Below are 17,162 nucleotides of genomic sequence, written 5' to 3'. Positions count from 1 at the left end.
ACATGAACTAGGGTTACAAGAATGGGAAATCGGGAGTAGGTAGCCGCCGGTTCCGTTTCTGCCTGATCCACTAGATGCTTCTCTTGCTGCCGAGACTGCCTTAAGTAGCTGATGGGACGGGCTGGAGTCACCGCGTTGGTTGGGTCGCTCGCTTGGTGGCGAGCTAGTCGAGCCACCTGTGTCTGGGCCCATTGGCGGATCCAGGATTGGAGCAAGCCCCGGGCCCAAATTTTTTTTGTCGCGAGAGAAAAACTTAAAATCCATCAAGCTACATCTACCTCAAAAGAATACCTCAAATATGGCTCAATTGCACCAAAAATTTAGAATTTAAACTCAATGCTTAAAGATACAACAAAATAGATAAAAAGATGACAAGAACTACGAACAGTACACGCAGTAAATAGAGTACCAAATCAATTGTTTGCTTCATCAGTGTCTTCCATAACTTGATCAACGGTGGAAGAAGAGCCAACACCTTAGAGAAATCAGAAGCAAGATTTCATGAGAGAAGACATAAAGATTAAGTGAAACAATTAACATTGTACAAAGTTGAAAACTTACTACTACGATGAGATAAAGTTCCTTTGCTAAATCTATAGCCTTGAAAGCGATATATAATAGCATCATCATCAACCTTTGCAAATATCTCGCTCAATATTGCACACCATGGAATAATTCAACCAATCATCACCCATCTTATTCCTCAACTCAGTCTTGATAATACTCATAGTTGAGAAAGCTCTTTCCACGGTTGCAACAGGCAAAATCAATGCCAACTCAATAAGACGATATACCAAAGGAAAGACTATGTGTCTATCAGTTTGAACCATCTTCACAGCAAGACTACCAAGGTCATTACAACTAACAAAACTTGAATCAGCCCTCACATCAGCAATGAAGTTTTCAAGTTGGTTTCTAAGTACAAAAGAAACCACACATATGGAGAAGTCATCAGCACACATCTGAGCAAGTTGAACAAGTTTGTCTTCATCAAAATTAGCAAATGAGTTCCTTGGATCAAGACAAGCAATGCATCTCAACAATTGAGTAGATCTTTTAGCAAAGCGGTTATTTAACTTATAATTATTTGGTCAAGCAGAACATTCAATATTTCATATCTGAAGCGTTGATAGAAAGTTACCATTTGACCACCACGCCCCCTTGAACGACCCCGAGCGGGTATTGTATCATCCATGTTAGGCAATATAATGTTATGTTTGACACAAAAGTCAGTTGTGTCCTTCAAGAGTTGATCCCATCCATTATCTCTTATATTTTGAAGTTTCCGCAATGTGATCGCAATCAAACTCACTGCTAGAACTATGTTTTGATCTTTCCTTTGCAACATTGTGACAACTCATTAATCTTGCCCAATAGTTTGATCATAACATGCAATATGAAAACAAATTCTTAAGTTTCCATCTGAGATATCAAGCCACCTGTTGTGGTTCTTTGTGTTAAATTTTTTGCATCATCATGGATGTTCTCTAATACATGCAAAACAGATGTCCACATCTCAATAAACCGACACAAAGTTTTATGATGTGTGCCCCACCGTGTATCCCCAGGTCTTACAAGGTTGGTTGCTTGGTTTTTCCCTCTTCCAGAAAAAATTTCCCCAGACTCCAATTGACTCACAATATTATCATGTTGTTCTTGGGCTAGTTCATCATGTCTCTTACGAGAAGCATTGACGGTGTTGACAATCAAAGTTATGTGGTTAAAGAAATCCAATACAGAGGAACAATACTTGGCAATTGCAACAACCACTAACTGCAACTGATGGGCAAAGCAATGAATATAAAATGCATCAGGATTTTCATCTAGTATCAACCTTTGCAACCCACGAAATTGTCCTCTCATGTTAGAAGCTCCATCGTACCCTTGCCCTCTCAATTTAGACATAGACAAGCCATGTTCAAGAAACATACCATCCAAAGCTGCTTTCAGAGAAGCTGCCCTTGTGTCACCAACATGCTTAATCCCAATGAACCTCTCAATCGCATACCCATGTTTATCAACATACCTACATAACACAAAGAAGCACGAGAAACCAACAATTAGATACTACAATACTACTATTAGTAAGGAACAAAACAACAACTAACATAAAAGATACAAAGTTACTGACCTTAAAACCATAGCCATTTGCTCCTTTATTGATGCATCTCTGGACTCATCAACAAGTAAAGAAAAATTTCTATCTCCAATATCATCAATAGTTGCTTTGGTGGTCTCTTCTGCATAAGCTTGACACAGTTGCAATTGTATCCCATGTGAAGTCATCAAATGGTTCCCGCCCGCACTATCAAGCAAAGTCTTAGCATTTGAATCCTTCTCCCTGTACCAACTCATCATCTCCAAAAAATTCCCCCTATTCTTTGAGCTCGAGCTCTCATCATGACCACGAAAAGCAAGAGCTTGTAATAGAAGAAATCTGATAACACCCAAAATAATGACAAGACGAGCTCTATATTCTTCCTCGCTCTTTTTGGTGCCACGATCGAGCACATTTACCATGGATTGCCTTTGATTTTTGAATGCCACATATTGTTGTCTAGCTTTATTGTGAGCACTATCATGTTTACCAACAAGTGTATCAATAATACTAAGTCCATCCTTCCAATTTTTAAATCCTACTGTTGTGGATGCCTCAAGAAACAAAAGGCCACCTCCTTAGCAACATTATATTCCAACCAATCAGAATGCTTCCCGAACCATTTAGCTTGAAAGGATCTCTTTTTCAAAGATGTTCCTCTAGTTTCTTTTTTAAATTTATGTCCAGTTGGTTGGCATGGACCCATATTTACATACATCCTTCTAGCGACATCTCTAATGTCCGGATATAAGCTTTCAATAGGTTTCCTAAGACCAGGATCAGGTTGAATATCACCTTCCCTCAGTTGACCACGAGCAAAATCTGGAATATTACTTTCTCGAGTTGAGATTGAAGGCGGGTTGTTTGAAGTCAAAGGTGGTGGTCCCATTTCTGCATTGGTTCCATTTTCTAGAGTTGCTTCAGTCCTCTCAGCCCCTTCATTGCCTCCAGCTAAAACCCCGGGTGTAGACACTTCTGTTGCTGCCACGGATGAAAAATATCTCTTCATCTTTTATTCTATAAAATGAAATGAAATTGATATTCAATTAATATTAACAGTAACAACAGCAACATTCACAAAGAACTGGCTATGAAATTGATATTAACAGTAGCAACACCATCATTCACATTCAAATACAGCAGGCAGCAGATAAAAAATGTTCAATCTTTAAAATTTCTATCAACATTCAACAACAGTCAACTGTCAACAGGCATCAGCCATTACCAATCCAGCAGACGGAGAAAAGGAGTCAGGAGAGGCCGGAGCAGAGCGGGCGAGCCGACGAGCAGCGAAGCAGCAGGGCCAACAAGGCAGCAAGGGGACGGCGGCGGCGCGAGCCGGCGAGCACCGGAGGCACGGAGCAGCAAGCCGCCAGCGGCTACCGAGCAAGGGACGGGCGAGCGGTGGAGGTCGGAGGGCGGAGGGCGCGGGCGAGTGGCGGAGCCACGGAGGGACCTGGGATGACCGGGGCCAGGGAGGCGCCGGAGCGGAGAGGAGTCACGGGCGGGCGGCGGCTCCTTGCTCAGCGTGGCTAGGTCTGGGGCTCTGGCCTTTGTGCGTCGGACGAGCTAGGGTGTGAAATTGGGCTGGGCCCTGGCTGTGTGTTGGGCTAAGGCGCTAAGCCCCGAGCCCGATTCAAAAATATGCCTAGGTAATAACTAAAAAAGCACGCCCCGGGCCTGGGCCCAAATCCGTCCTTGTCTGGGCCCTCCTTGACAGCGCGCGTGTTGGACGCTACTAGTGTAGGGGCGCTGACAGATTGGATGCTTTGTTTCCTGCAAAAGTACAGGCATACCAAACTTCCCGAATGATTGAAAAGCAGCGATTCCCCGAACGCAGCTACAGTGAGAAAACCTGCAGGAAGCAATCTCTTTGAGCTTTCTTTGCTTTTCCGGTGAAGCGAATGGGCCCTTAGCACAAGACTACATGACCGGGGCCAGGGAGGCGCCGGAGCGGAGCGGAGTCACGGGCGGCGGCGGCTCCTTGCTCAGCGTGGCTAGGTCTGGGGCTCTGGCCTCTGTGCGTCGGACGAGCTGGGGTGTGAAATTGGGCTGGGCCCTGGCTGTGTGTTGGGCTAAGGTGCTAAGCCCCGGGCCGATTCAAAAATATGCCTAGGTAATAACTAAAAAAAAGCACGCCCCGGGCCTGGGCCCAAATCCGTCCCTGTTTGGGCCCTCCTTGACAGCGCGCATGTTGGACGCTACTAGTGTAGGGGCGCTGACAGATTGGATGCTTTGTTTCCTGCAAAAGTACAGGCACACCAAACTTTCCGAATGATTGAAAAGCAGCGATTCCCCGAACGCAGCTATAGTGAGAAAACCTGCAGGAAGCAATCTCTTTGAGGTTTCTTTGCTTTTCCGGTGAAGCGAATGGGCGCTTAGCACAAGACTACATGACCAGGGCCGGGAGGCGCCGGAGCGGAGAGGAGTCACGGGCGGCGGCGACTCCTTGCTCAGCGTGGCTAGGTCTGGGGCTCTGGCCTCTGTGCGTCGGACGAGCTAGGATGTGAAATTGGGCTGGGCCCTGGCTGTGTGTTGGGCTAAGGCGCTAAGCCCCGGGCCCGATTCAAAAATATGCCTACGTAATAACTAAAAAAAGCACGCCCCGGGCCTGGGCCCAAATCCGTCCCCGTCTGGGCCGTCCTTGATAGCGCGCGTGTTGGACGCTGCTAGTGTAAAGGCGCTGACAGATTGGATGCTTTGTTTCCTGCAAAAATACAAGCATACCAAACTTTCCGAATGATTGAAAAGCAGCGATTCCCCAAACACAGCTACAGTGAGAAAACCTGCAGGAAGCAATCTCTTTAAGGTTTTTTTGCTTTTCCCGTGAAGCGAATGGACCCTTAGTACAAGACTACAAGAGCCAGTTGGCCACAGCGGCTAGCATAGCATTGCTTTTTGGGGGGTTTTGTCATCTCGGGAAAGCCATATGGGCCAGCCCAGGTTTGCCACGCCTGTGGGAAATGTCGACACTTCGACGCAATTACTCCCTTTGCATTACTTTTTTTAGAATTACCTTTGCATTACTGGGGTAGCCACCAGACGCCGAAATTATTAATTAAGGAGTAGTTGTTGCAAAGAACACTCCACTTTTTTAGGTCGTGACAAGTGACACACATGCAGCGCGTCACTTGTCGCAATCTGGGAGTTTTCCCTTTTTTCGTAGATTCCTTTATTCAAAACGTTTTATCTTTTAAACCGTGCGTCCAAATTTTGAACCGTTTTCATCATTGGATTCCTCGCATCGAGATTTTTAAAACTAGATCCCATCTTGATAGGTTTTGACGAACTTTTTTTTACGAAAAAACCGATCGAAAAAACAGAACCGGAAGCACGGTTTTTTTCCCTTTCCAAAGGAGGCACGCCCATGCCTCTCATGGAAGCAAAACCGTGACTCTCGTGAAAGGAAAAAGAAAACAAAGAATGTGTTTTTTTCATTTCCAAGAGGCACGGCCGTGACTCTCGCAAAAGTACAACCGTGCCTCTCGCGAAAGCAAAACCGTGACTCTCGTGAAAAAAAAATAGAAACACGTATTTTTTCCCTTTCCGAGAGGCACGGCCGTGACTTTCGCGTAAGCACAACTGTGCCTCTCGCGGAAGCAAAACCGTGACTCTCACGAAAGAAAAAAAACAAAAAACGCGTTTTGTTTTTCCCTTTCCGAGAGGCACGGCCGTGACTCTCGTGAAAGCACAACCGTGCCTCTCGCGGAAGCAAAACCGTGATTCGCGAAATAAAAAAAAAAAGAAAACGCGTTTTTTTTCGTTTTCGAAAGGCACGGCCGTGACTCTCGATAAAGCACAGCCATGCCTCTCGCGAAAGAAAAACCGTAACTTTCGCCAAAGGAAAAAAACACGTTTTTTCGCACAAAATATTTTTTTTTGAATTTTTTTTATCAAAAAGCTAAGAAAGACCGGGAGAAAACTAAAACGTCGAAAAAACCCGTTTAAAAAGCCAAAAACGCGTGCGGAAAAATTTAAAAAATAAAATCCGAAGGAAGCGTTCAGAACGCGACACGTGGCGAATGGCTGAGAGCGCACCAAGTGACGCTAATCGTTGCGAGGCTCGCGAAGGAGCGCTCGTTAACTAGTTGCTCCCACGAGACGCTCTGCGGTAACATCGCGGGTGCGCATTACTACAGGCCCAAACCAAGTTTGATGGAAATTGACCCCCTGCACCATCTCCTAAACAAGGCTACATCTCAAGGGCACCTCCATCCTCTCTGTGGTAGGACAACGATCATTCGTGCCTCTCTTTATGCTGATGATGCAGCTATCTTTGTCAAGCCCATCAAGGAGGACATCCAGTATTTTGCTTCTGTCCTGGCTTCCTTTGGAGAGGTTACCGGTTTAGTCACTAACTGTGCTAAAAGCCTTGTCGCCCCGATTCGTTGTGAAAGTGTCGATCTTCAAGACATTCTTCATGCTTTTCCGGCTGTTCGCACGTCCTTTCCAATGAGATATCTTGGACTACCATTATCAGTCAAGCGCCTCAAGAGGATCCACTTTCAGCACCTTGAGGATAAGGTGGCTGGCAAACTCCCTCCGTGGCAAGGAAGACATGTCGCTACCGCCGGTCGGGCCATCCTTGTCAAAGCTATTCTCACTGCCATTGCCATTTACCACCTCACGCCGCTCAACATCCCAGCTAAGGTCCTCAGAAAGATTGATTCTATTCGTCGCGCCTATCTTTGGGCGGCCATCGACAAGGTTTCTGGTGGGAAATGCAAAGTCAATTGGGACCTTGTTTGCAAGCCTAAGAAGCACGGTGCCTTAGGTGTGCTCAACTTGGACAAGTTTGCTAAGGCTCTTAGGCTTCGATGTCTCTGGTTCGAGTGGCAAGAGCCCACAAGACCGTGGATTGGTATGGGTACGCCATGCACTGATGAAGACAGGGACTTTTTTGCAGCTGCCACTTCCGTCACGGTTGGCAATGGGCATGTGGCTAAGTTCTGGAACTCCTCCTGGCTTGATGGCATGCGCCCACAGGACCTAGCGCCTGGCATTTTTGACCTCTCCCGAAGGAAAAACTGCTCGGTCAAACAGGCTTTAACAAACAACACTTGGATCTCTCATATTGACTTCTCCGACGGTCTCACAGTAGACCATGTCCACCAGTTCGTCGCACTCTGGGAGAAGATTGACTCGGTCACTCTGGATGAGGACGTGGAGGATTCCATTATTTGGAAGTTCACCAAGGACGGATCGTACTCAGCTTCCTCGGCTTACAAGGCGCAGTTTGAGGGCCTAACTACGTCAACCATGGTCCTATCGGTGTGGAAGGTGTGGGCTCCTCCGCGGTGCAAATTTTTCGCATGGCTTGTACTTCAAGATAGAATCTGGACATCGGACCGCCTTGCTCGACGTGGGTGGCCCAACTGCGGGCTATGCCCGCTTTGCAAGCAAAGCCCAGAGACGGCAGCCCACTTACTGTTCCAATGTCGCTACACCCTTCGTGTGTGGAACGATATTCTTCGTTGGCTTGGCATGGATCACACTCAGGCTACTACTTGGTCAGCGAGGGGCTCGGTGTGGGAATGGTGGAATGGAAACGTATATCTTCGTTCTGAATCCCCCAAGACGCTCGCCTCACTAATGATGCTAATCTCCTGAGAAATTTGGACGGAGCGCAATGCTAGAGTTTTCCGCAACACCGCCGCACCTACGACGGTCGTCATTAGTAAGATAAAAGAGGGGTTGTCGCTTTGGGCGTTGGCGGGCGCCAAGCATTTGAGTGTTGTAATGCCGCGAGAGTAGATTTTATTTCTTGCCACTTCGTGGCCTGTCTAAACCTTCTTCTTAATCAATGAAATGGCAAATCTTTTGCCTTGTTTCAAAAAAAAAAAAGTTTGATGAAAGGCCTCTGGACCTGGAGCCCTGGACACATTAGCCTGGCAGCTCCTATCTGCCGCTTACTGCAGCAGACAGTCGAGCAAACGCACAGGTGGCCCCGACTGGGCCGGCCCACTACTGAGAATGAGCGATGCGACCGGAACTGTAGCAACTGTAAGTTCGCGAGAAAAAGGAGCATTACAGAGGATCGAACTCAAGACCTCCAGCAAACTAGATTTTCAGGCTAGCCACTGTACATAGCTAGTAAGCTTGTACGTGCAACACACGACAATACAATATAAAAAAAATCTCATCCATCTAGTTAGACTTATGAACCAACAAGAAAAACATCCTACATAAATTCCCAGACGCAAGATTTAACCGAATAATTGCAGAGAAAATATTTTGATAAGATGTCCGAACCTCTGTAGTTGCAAATTCAATGCACAGATAAACATTTTTTGTTGTAATAAGTGCTTGGTCATCCAAAAAATCTAATACACTTTGGATCCTTGTTAATCATCTCAAGCATCAGATAAAGTTATATTCATGTGAAGCAAATTGATTATATAAGAATGTTTTGTTTCGTCGCACAAAAGTACAATATTCCATTCAAGAAATCCTTAAATATGCACGTGCGAGCGCGCACACACACACAAAAAATCAAGTATATCCATATTACATCACAAAAACAAGTATTTTTGTATTGCATCTTAAAGAAAGTACACTCATATTCCAAACAAGCATATTATTTTTGAAAAGTTGACATGAGCAATGTCGTACCTATTGGTAGGATTAGATAGTTTTACAATCGGATCCATACAGCCAAGCTCCCCAAACCGTTTTAGCATAAAGGATGAGAAACATGGGACATACCTTATTTCTTACTAAAATATCCATAGAAATAGTAACGGCCAAATTTACATCCCAGAGACGTGTCCATTGCTAAAACTAAAACATGTGGTACTTTGGAACAGATGTAGCAAGTACAACTACAACTAAGACGAAATTTGCACACACCTGTGTGTGTATGCATGGTACAATTCATAACTGATTTGCAAACCAAAAAATGATAAATCGCTACCGGAAAGCACTATCCGAAACTATTACAGCAATATACTACAGGATGTACAAACCACTTATAAGCTGCATTAAACTGAGACTGGAGAAAATTTTGTAGTGGAAATGGCACTACACTATTCAGTTAACTCAAAAGAAAATCACAATGAGGATGTGTGCACCTAGAACATTGCTCATCAACCAATTGAGCAGACTCTATGTGGCTTTTAGTGGAAATCCCACCTTTTTTCTTCAGAAAACACATACCCAAAGAAGAGAAGAATTCAACAGGTTTGTCGTATGAAAGCAATCATCTATTCATCCACAAATGTTTTCTTGGAATGGCCCGCCATCACGGCTGCATTTGCCAATACATGTCAGAGGTGCATGCTTATTGATAGCCAATCAAAGCAATTCCAGAGCAGAGCTCGAACTTACAGTAAGCAGAGGTCGATGATTATAGGCTGAGTTCAACAGTTGTATTGTTCTGATAAAAAATAATACTGTAACAGGGAGGCCCGTGAGGAAGAATGTCCAAAAAAACTGTTAAAAATGATTCTGAGTCTGAATAGTACATGAACATATGCCCAAAATGTATTCACCTCTTTGTAATGGTTACAGGAGAAATAAAGCTCAGTAGTTTTTCTTCTTGACCTCCAGTTCCTATGGATCAAGCAAGTAAATGAACGCCACTTAACAAAGCGTATGCGCTCGTCTTCATTCTCACTGAAAAGTAAAAAAGGAAAAGTGAGATAGTACTTAGTGTGGCGGCAGGTGTCCAGAAAAGAGCAATCTCCTAGATTTGTATTAGTATGTGGAGCAATAATAAGGCGAAAGTGAACCTGCTCCAAATGAAAGAAAAAGTTGGACCTAATTATCATTAATAGCTAAAAAATATCTACTGAAACCAGTACTGTTTCAAGCATAGTATGAAGAAAATTTATATAAAGACCTAAAATAGAAAAAAAACTAAACTGGTATTATATTTGCATCTCTGAACTGAATAAACATTTAACAACTATATTATTTTTCAGTTCAAAGCATGTGTTGAATAATGTCCATCAGTAGTCAGAACAGGTCACTGAGAACACCTCAGTTTTGCATCATCGAGAAGAGTAGGGAGATCTTCTTGTTCAGGAAGCTCGTCCTCGTGCACCATCATTTCCTCACTGGACAGAACAAATTAATCCAGCAAGTTAGTGATCCTAAAAGATTAACACCACAATCTTTGAGGCAATAACACAAGCACCTGGTGCAGCGAAGAGTGGTGTGCGCGTGGGTCGCCTGCTCGTGGAGGTGTCGAAAAGCCAACGGGGAGCGCGCCGGTGCTGTGTGGTGGCAACGGGGAGGTCCGGCGAGGGGAGCAGGGAGGAAAGCGATGAGGCCCGGCGATGTCGGCATCTATGAGGCTGTTGGCGATGTTGGTTGGGAAGGGACACGACGTGCGGGCAGCAATGGGGTGCCGGACGGCTGTTGGAGGTGGATGGCGAGGCTCCGGCCGCCGTCCTTCGGGGACCCTTGGTCGGCCAGCGACGGATCTGGCAGCCTGGTCTCCCGCATCCATGGAGGCCACCAAGCAGAGGAGGACGGCATCGATGGGCCACTCACTAGACCTCTAGGCGCCCGAAGCAGCCGTCGGCATGGGAGTGGCGGCGCCCTGAGCAGCCGTCGGCATGGGAGTGGCGGCGCCCGGCGAGGGAGGGGAGGCGTGCGTCCGGCGCGGGAGGAAGGAGGAGCGGAGAGGTCCTGCGGGCGTGGGCGTAATGCGCAGCAGGTTTTTTTTCTGAAAGGGTGGGTGGGTTAACGATCGTGGCTTACGCGTAAAACACGGAGATATTTTAGACCCTTGGATTCAGTAAATAGACGGTCCGTGTTATTTGAATTTGCCCCTCTCTTCCTTCTATCTACTACTCCTATAAAAGCACGAAAGAGCGGAGAACCAAATTATCTCAACCATCAAACTATGTTGATCCGATGGTCCAAATCGTCTTATAGATCAAATGTGTTTGACATTGTAATTACCCACCACTGACATTGGTCATAAACTCATAACCATGTTTAGCACCTACGAGAGAAAAAAGGCCTGCAGAACATCTCCCCCACCGTCACGACTGCCCACGATCTCCCGTTCCTCTCCCACCAGCCCCTTCCGGCACCTTCTCTTCCGCTTGTGTGCTCTTGCCCCGCCCAAATCTTCCACATGGTCTTCATGGCCGCCGCGGCCAGATCTTCGGCTCCATCCCCTTGCATCACTGCCTTGGTTGACGGCTTTCGCGACACCCTCAATCACACAACCCTCTCCCCAACGGCCCCCGTGCCACCCTCACATGAGGCGCTCCCCCTGCCGCCATCATGACGCACTCATCGGCGCGCTCTTCGCCGGAGCGGCGTGCGCTGGATGCCGGAGCCGGGAAGGAGTGTGGCCATCAGTGGGGGAGAAAACAAGGGGAGGCATGGTCGTGCTCTCTCTGGTCGTCGGAGGGAAAGAGCAAGGGAAGAGGCGGTCTACGAGATGTAGTGTCTGGCCGGATAGGACGCGCGGCAGGGAAGGCAGCGGCCAGATCACGGTGGGGTGAGGCCTGGTTGCCATGCAGGGCCCATGGCGGTTACATCCGGGCCACGCTGGGAGCAGTTCTTTTCCTTTCGCTGACATGCTTCTGCCAAATGATGATTGTTTCAGGTGCTTGATCGAAAGAACATACGGGTGCATTATGCAAATAGTGGAGCGATGCGCTGATGTTTCTGCTGCTTCTCCTGCTGCTATAGACGTGTAAGGCACTTATTCGGAATATGTAATGTTAGATGTAGGCATGGAGCCCTGAACATGTACTCTGTATACCTGCAGAGAGATTTATGGTTTGCAGACATATAAAAACCCCTTGATACAATTTCGTTCTGTGTGCCATCTGCGAGTTCCTGTAACAATAGAGTAATTTATTTGGAAGCAATTGTTATTGAGGTAGAGTCTTTCTGGGTAGTTTGCCGCAAGTATTTTTTTTGCGGGTGAGTTTGCCGCAAGTATTAAACTTATTATTTCAGTTTGAGATACAACTGGAAATCTGAAATCAATACTTCTTCTCAGACAATCTAGATGGTTTATAAAATTTATTTCGCAAAGCTTGTACAGAAGCTTAACAATATGCCTTTTACTTTGAGATATTGTGGTGTTAAATGACCGCTTCATAAATCATAATCTGTGGTGGTGTTTGTTCAACCAAAGGTGAAGAATATTACTACAAAAAACTATGCGAGCAAGCAAATTCACTTCATATCAAAACTTGATAAGGCACGTGGCGACACTAGGAGGTGTTGTACTGCTCGGTAGCCTGCCACAGTCGAGAGGCATAGAGCCAAAGTTGTGAGTGGGCAGTCTTTGGTCTAAGGTTTTTTAAATGCATCAAAATTTATGTTTGATTTTAACCTGAATCTTGCAGATGGTTTCTGGGCTGTAGCTACAATTTATTTTGCATCATACGACGGTCACAGAATGAGGTTCAGTTGTGCGTTCATAGTAATTTAAAAAAATGTACATATGTACCGACTGCGTCAGTTGTTTTGCTTCTCCTATTCCCTTGAAAGGATTGCTTGATGGAAAGATGTTTTTGCTTTTGCAGCCTTATTTCTTATGTAATTTTTGCAGTGGTGCTTATGTATAGTTGATTAATGAAAGGTATGACCAAGTAGGCTGATGTCAAAAGCTTTATAGATCACGGCATAATTGATGCTGATTTCATATCTTGAAGTTTTTTATTCCTGTAACGAAAATATTGCTAATATTTCGAGTACCCCCCTGGTTGTAGAGCAAGGGCTCGCTTCCTTATATTTTCAATGCATAGTTTGAATTTTTATCTTTTCCTTTTTGGGTTGCCCTTAATGACCACCGCTAAGTTTGCTTTGCATTTTGTGGAAGCACATGGAAATGCAGGTTCTGCTTGATGAATTGGTTGACTTAGCACCCATGGACTCGAGCTGAAAGGAAGTAGCCTTGTAAGGACCGAAGCCATGCAAGATACAAATAATTGCTGCCTTGGCATTATCTCTTTCTTCATGGTGTTTAGATTGTAGTGATATGATAGATGATAGTGAAATCCAGAATTTTGAGAGCTCATGTGTGTGTGTAAGACCAGTAAGGGGTGGATTGCCTTTGATGTTGATCTTGTATCCACCTATGAGCATATGAAATTAAATAGGTATGCATTGACTCATCAGGAAAGAAATTTACGTCAATGGGTTTAATTTCAATATAAGCTTTAGGCAAGTTCGCAATTTGCGAAGTCTGGATCTTACCTTGATTTAAACTGGCATAATATATGCAAGGAATTTAAATTAGATATATGTGGATTGAAGTTTAAACATGTTCATATTCAAATTTTAAACTCGAAAAAGACATGCATTGCACGTGCAAGCTTACTAGTAGGGGTAGTAGATGAGAACTAGTGATTACTTGCCAGCGCAAAGACTATAAGAACAATAAAACGTAGATCCAGAAATTCTTCCTTTTCTATTTTTGTTTTTTGACTTTTTTGTTCGAAATTCCAAAAAATGTTCTTGAACCTAAAATTTGTTAAAAAATCCAGAAAAATGGTCTATATTTCGAAAAAGTGCAATTCATTTTTAGAATTTCTGAACATTTTCATAGTCAAGAACATTTTTTTTCATATGTGAACAAAAAATGAGACTGCAGAAAATATTTTTGAAAAACGTGAAGCATTTTTTGAAGTTGTGAACAAAATTTTAAACCACGAACATTTTTTGAATATTTGAACAAATATTTGAAAATGAAACATTTCATGAAATTACGAAAAAAGTTTGAAACTGCAAATTTTTATAAAAAACGTGAAACATCTTCTGAAGTTCTGAACAAATTATGAAATTCCGAACAGATTTTTAAACCACAAACATTTGTTGAATTTTGGAATACATATTTGAAATGGAACATTTCATGAAATTACGAACAAAAATTGAAACGGCTAATATTTTTTGAATTTGTGATTTTTTTGAAAACGGAACTTTAGGAAATATCTAACAAAAATTTGAAAGCACAAACATTTTTTGAAATTCCTGAACACTTTTTCAAACTCAAACATTTTTTAATTTCAGACCAAAATTTGCAACCGCGAACATTTTTTGCAATTCCGGAAGTTTTTTGAAAAAATGAACGTTTTTAAGTTTCTGAACAAAATTTTGAGATACATGAACATTATTTCAAATTCCTATACATTTTTTGGAATTCAATTTTTTTTGAATTTGTGAACATATTTTAAACATTGGAACATATTTTTAAAACCCGAACAAAATTTAAATGGTTGGAACAAAGGAAATATTGACTTGAGAAAGGAAAAAAAGTTGAAAATAAAAAAAAGAAAAAAACAGAAAAATTAAAATAAAAGAAGAAAGAAATAAAAAACAGAAAAACGAAAAACCAAAGAGAAACAGAAAAAACCGTTGCAGGGAACCTTCTAGAAGGTTTCCAAAACCAGAAAACCCGGCTGGGAAGCTCTAGAAGGTTCCCACAACCGGATATGCTGCAACACGTTAAATGGGCCGGCCCAAGTCATTGCTCGATCGGCAGTGTGTGCGAAAGGCCGACAATTTGACACAACGTGCGTCAAATAGGGGTATTCCCATTAGCCTCCGCCGTAATTCTAAAGAAAAAAAAGAGCCTCCGTCGTCCTCGCCGCGCAGCAACACGCCTTGCCGGCGCCCGCTCCCCGCCGGCACCGTCCACTATCACCCCGAGCGGCACGACATTGCAAGCTTCCCAACACCTCCCCCAAGAATTTCTCCAAAAAAAAAAGAACACCTCCCCCAAAACTGTGTGCCGCGCGCCAATCCCGACCCCGCTTGCTCGGCCCCGCCGCCGCAGCGCATCGCCCGCGCTCCGCTCCTTCAGACGGGATGACGCCCGAAGGCCTCTCCGGCGCCACCACGAGAGACCTATCCACCTCGCCCCCACTGCCACAAGGTGAATCAAACCGATGCCACCACCAATTCTACTCGCACCTGCTGATGTTGCCTGGTAGAGTTATCAAATGCTCGTCGTAGGGTTCGGACTGTGGGCTAAAACTGCCTTGATTAGTCATGGCTCAAGAGGGTTTCACTCCTTGGTTTGAATGGCGGATTTAGGATTTTACTTAGTACACAGGGGCCATTTTTCACACGCACATGTTTTTTTGTTTGGAAAACGTTGGCTAGCACAATTCAGCGGGTTTACGGAGTCTGTAAAGTCAAAGGTACATTCTGAGTCGAAGCACCAAATTCAGCCAAGGGACCGTGAATGCCTTTTGCGCTCACAAAATAGTTCAGACGCGTGTTATAAAACTCCGAATAGTTCAGATATGTATGTGTTAAATGATAATGGTTTGAAATAGGTGCCAGTGCTGAAGTGATATCGAAGCCAAATTGTATATGGCTTGACAATTAACATTTTGGAAGTTAACTCTATAATCTCCATAAGTTTAATAGAAAGATCACAAGATTTTTTCTTAAAATTTTGAGCCTATCATCTCTTCTACTCCTATGTCATTAATAATGTTACCTGGTTGGAAACTAATCTTGTTGAATCTGCAATGACATTACTGGTGTGTTGTTTGTTGAGGTGTTGGTGGGCTAGGCTAAATTTGACGTACAATATGCATATGAACCAATGTAAAAAATAGAGTTCTACCAAAAATAGCGTAGCCCTTCTCCAAATGCTATACAAGTTATAGCGTGCTATATTCAAAATAGCGTTTTGAAAATAAAATGTCACATGTATCCCAAAATAGAGAGAAAGCGAGCATGTCTGCTCTAGTTTATTATTTATTCCATCAGCAAAACCTAAGCAGTGGTGAAAGATAGTGGTGGCCGCAGTTTGACCGAACCTTAGCTTAGCTGCTAATAGCTCACTTGTTCGTGAAACTTTGGGCCTGCTTAACTTCAGGGAATTTGCAAGCTTTCCACGAGTTAGACTTTCTAGACGAAACTGCAGATGTTGTGCCCACCCATAACTACTATCCTAGAGCAGACAGAATACAAATACAGAAAGCTACTACTATCTTGGTGACCTAGGCCCTCCATAAAAAAGCCAAGACCCAAAGTTAGCCATTACAAGATGGGAACTGGGGATACTAAATAGCATCAAACCAAAATAACATGGTTGCTCACAAGACCAAATTAGTAATCTTTACTTCTATTTTGATATTTGATATTTCTGCTAAATGGTCTTAGAGCATCTTCTAATTAAGACAAGCAAGACGTAATTTACCTAGATAAAAACCGTCAAACAAACTCATAATACCTTTACTAATCAAAGGCCAATAGTGCTGATAAAACTCTATTGTGAAACCATCTAGGCCAGGAGTCTTATTACGTTTCATTTGAAAAGTAGCATTGTTAACCTCCTCTACAGTAAAAGGTGCATGTAATTTAGCTCTATCACAATCCTCTAGAACATTTTCCAAAGGAACCTGTATAGATATATGCACACTATCTTCTACAAGGCCAAACAATTTTTCAAGAAATTAGTAGCATATCAAAATCTCCTCACCGCCCTGTACAACCACCTCTTCCTGATGCAAAGAAATATACATGTGATGCTCAATTATATAATGCAATGTGATGCTCAATTATATATGCAATCTGATGTTCAGTGATTATATAAGTTTTGGAGGTTTGTAGTAAATCTTGTTTTTCCTTTTCTTACCACTAGCTTTAGAAATAAAATAGGAAGTGAGAGAATCCCCTTTAAGAAACTCAGTCATCTTAGCCCTCTGAAACCACTTGACCCGCTCCTCTTTCCTGATGCACTGTTCACTCAACTGCTTTCTCAGATTAAAATTAGTCAAATCTAGACCATTTACCTCACTGTATCTATGGATACTGTTTTTTTTAAGAAACACTCATAATTAAATTCCAGCCCTTCAAAGTACTCCTCAAAGTTCTTGCTCTATTCTGCCCACCTGTCCAACAATGGTCTTAGAATTGGATGATTGCAATACTTAAAGCAAGATCCAAGAGAAGTAACTGGCTCTAATGTATCTGATATAACCCCAACTAGCTAGGTACAACAGAGTAGCAGATAAACAAGTGTTGATACAAGAAGTGGCAGGGTTATGTTAGTAAAAGTGACATTAATAATCTATTTAAAATTAACAATAGTGTTGTATTTCATCAAGTCAATTGTCCAAATAAAGCT

This window comes from Triticum aestivum, chromosome 6A, assembly GCF_018294505.1.
Source record: "Triticum aestivum cultivar Chinese Spring chromosome 6A, IWGSC CS RefSeq v2.1, whole genome shotgun sequence".
NCBI classification, from domain to species: domain Eukaryota; kingdom Viridiplantae; phylum Streptophyta; class Magnoliopsida; order Poales; family Poaceae; genus Triticum; species Triticum aestivum.
The sequence above is the reverse complement of the archived record's forward strand: the minus strand, read 5'-3'. Positions refer to the sequence as shown.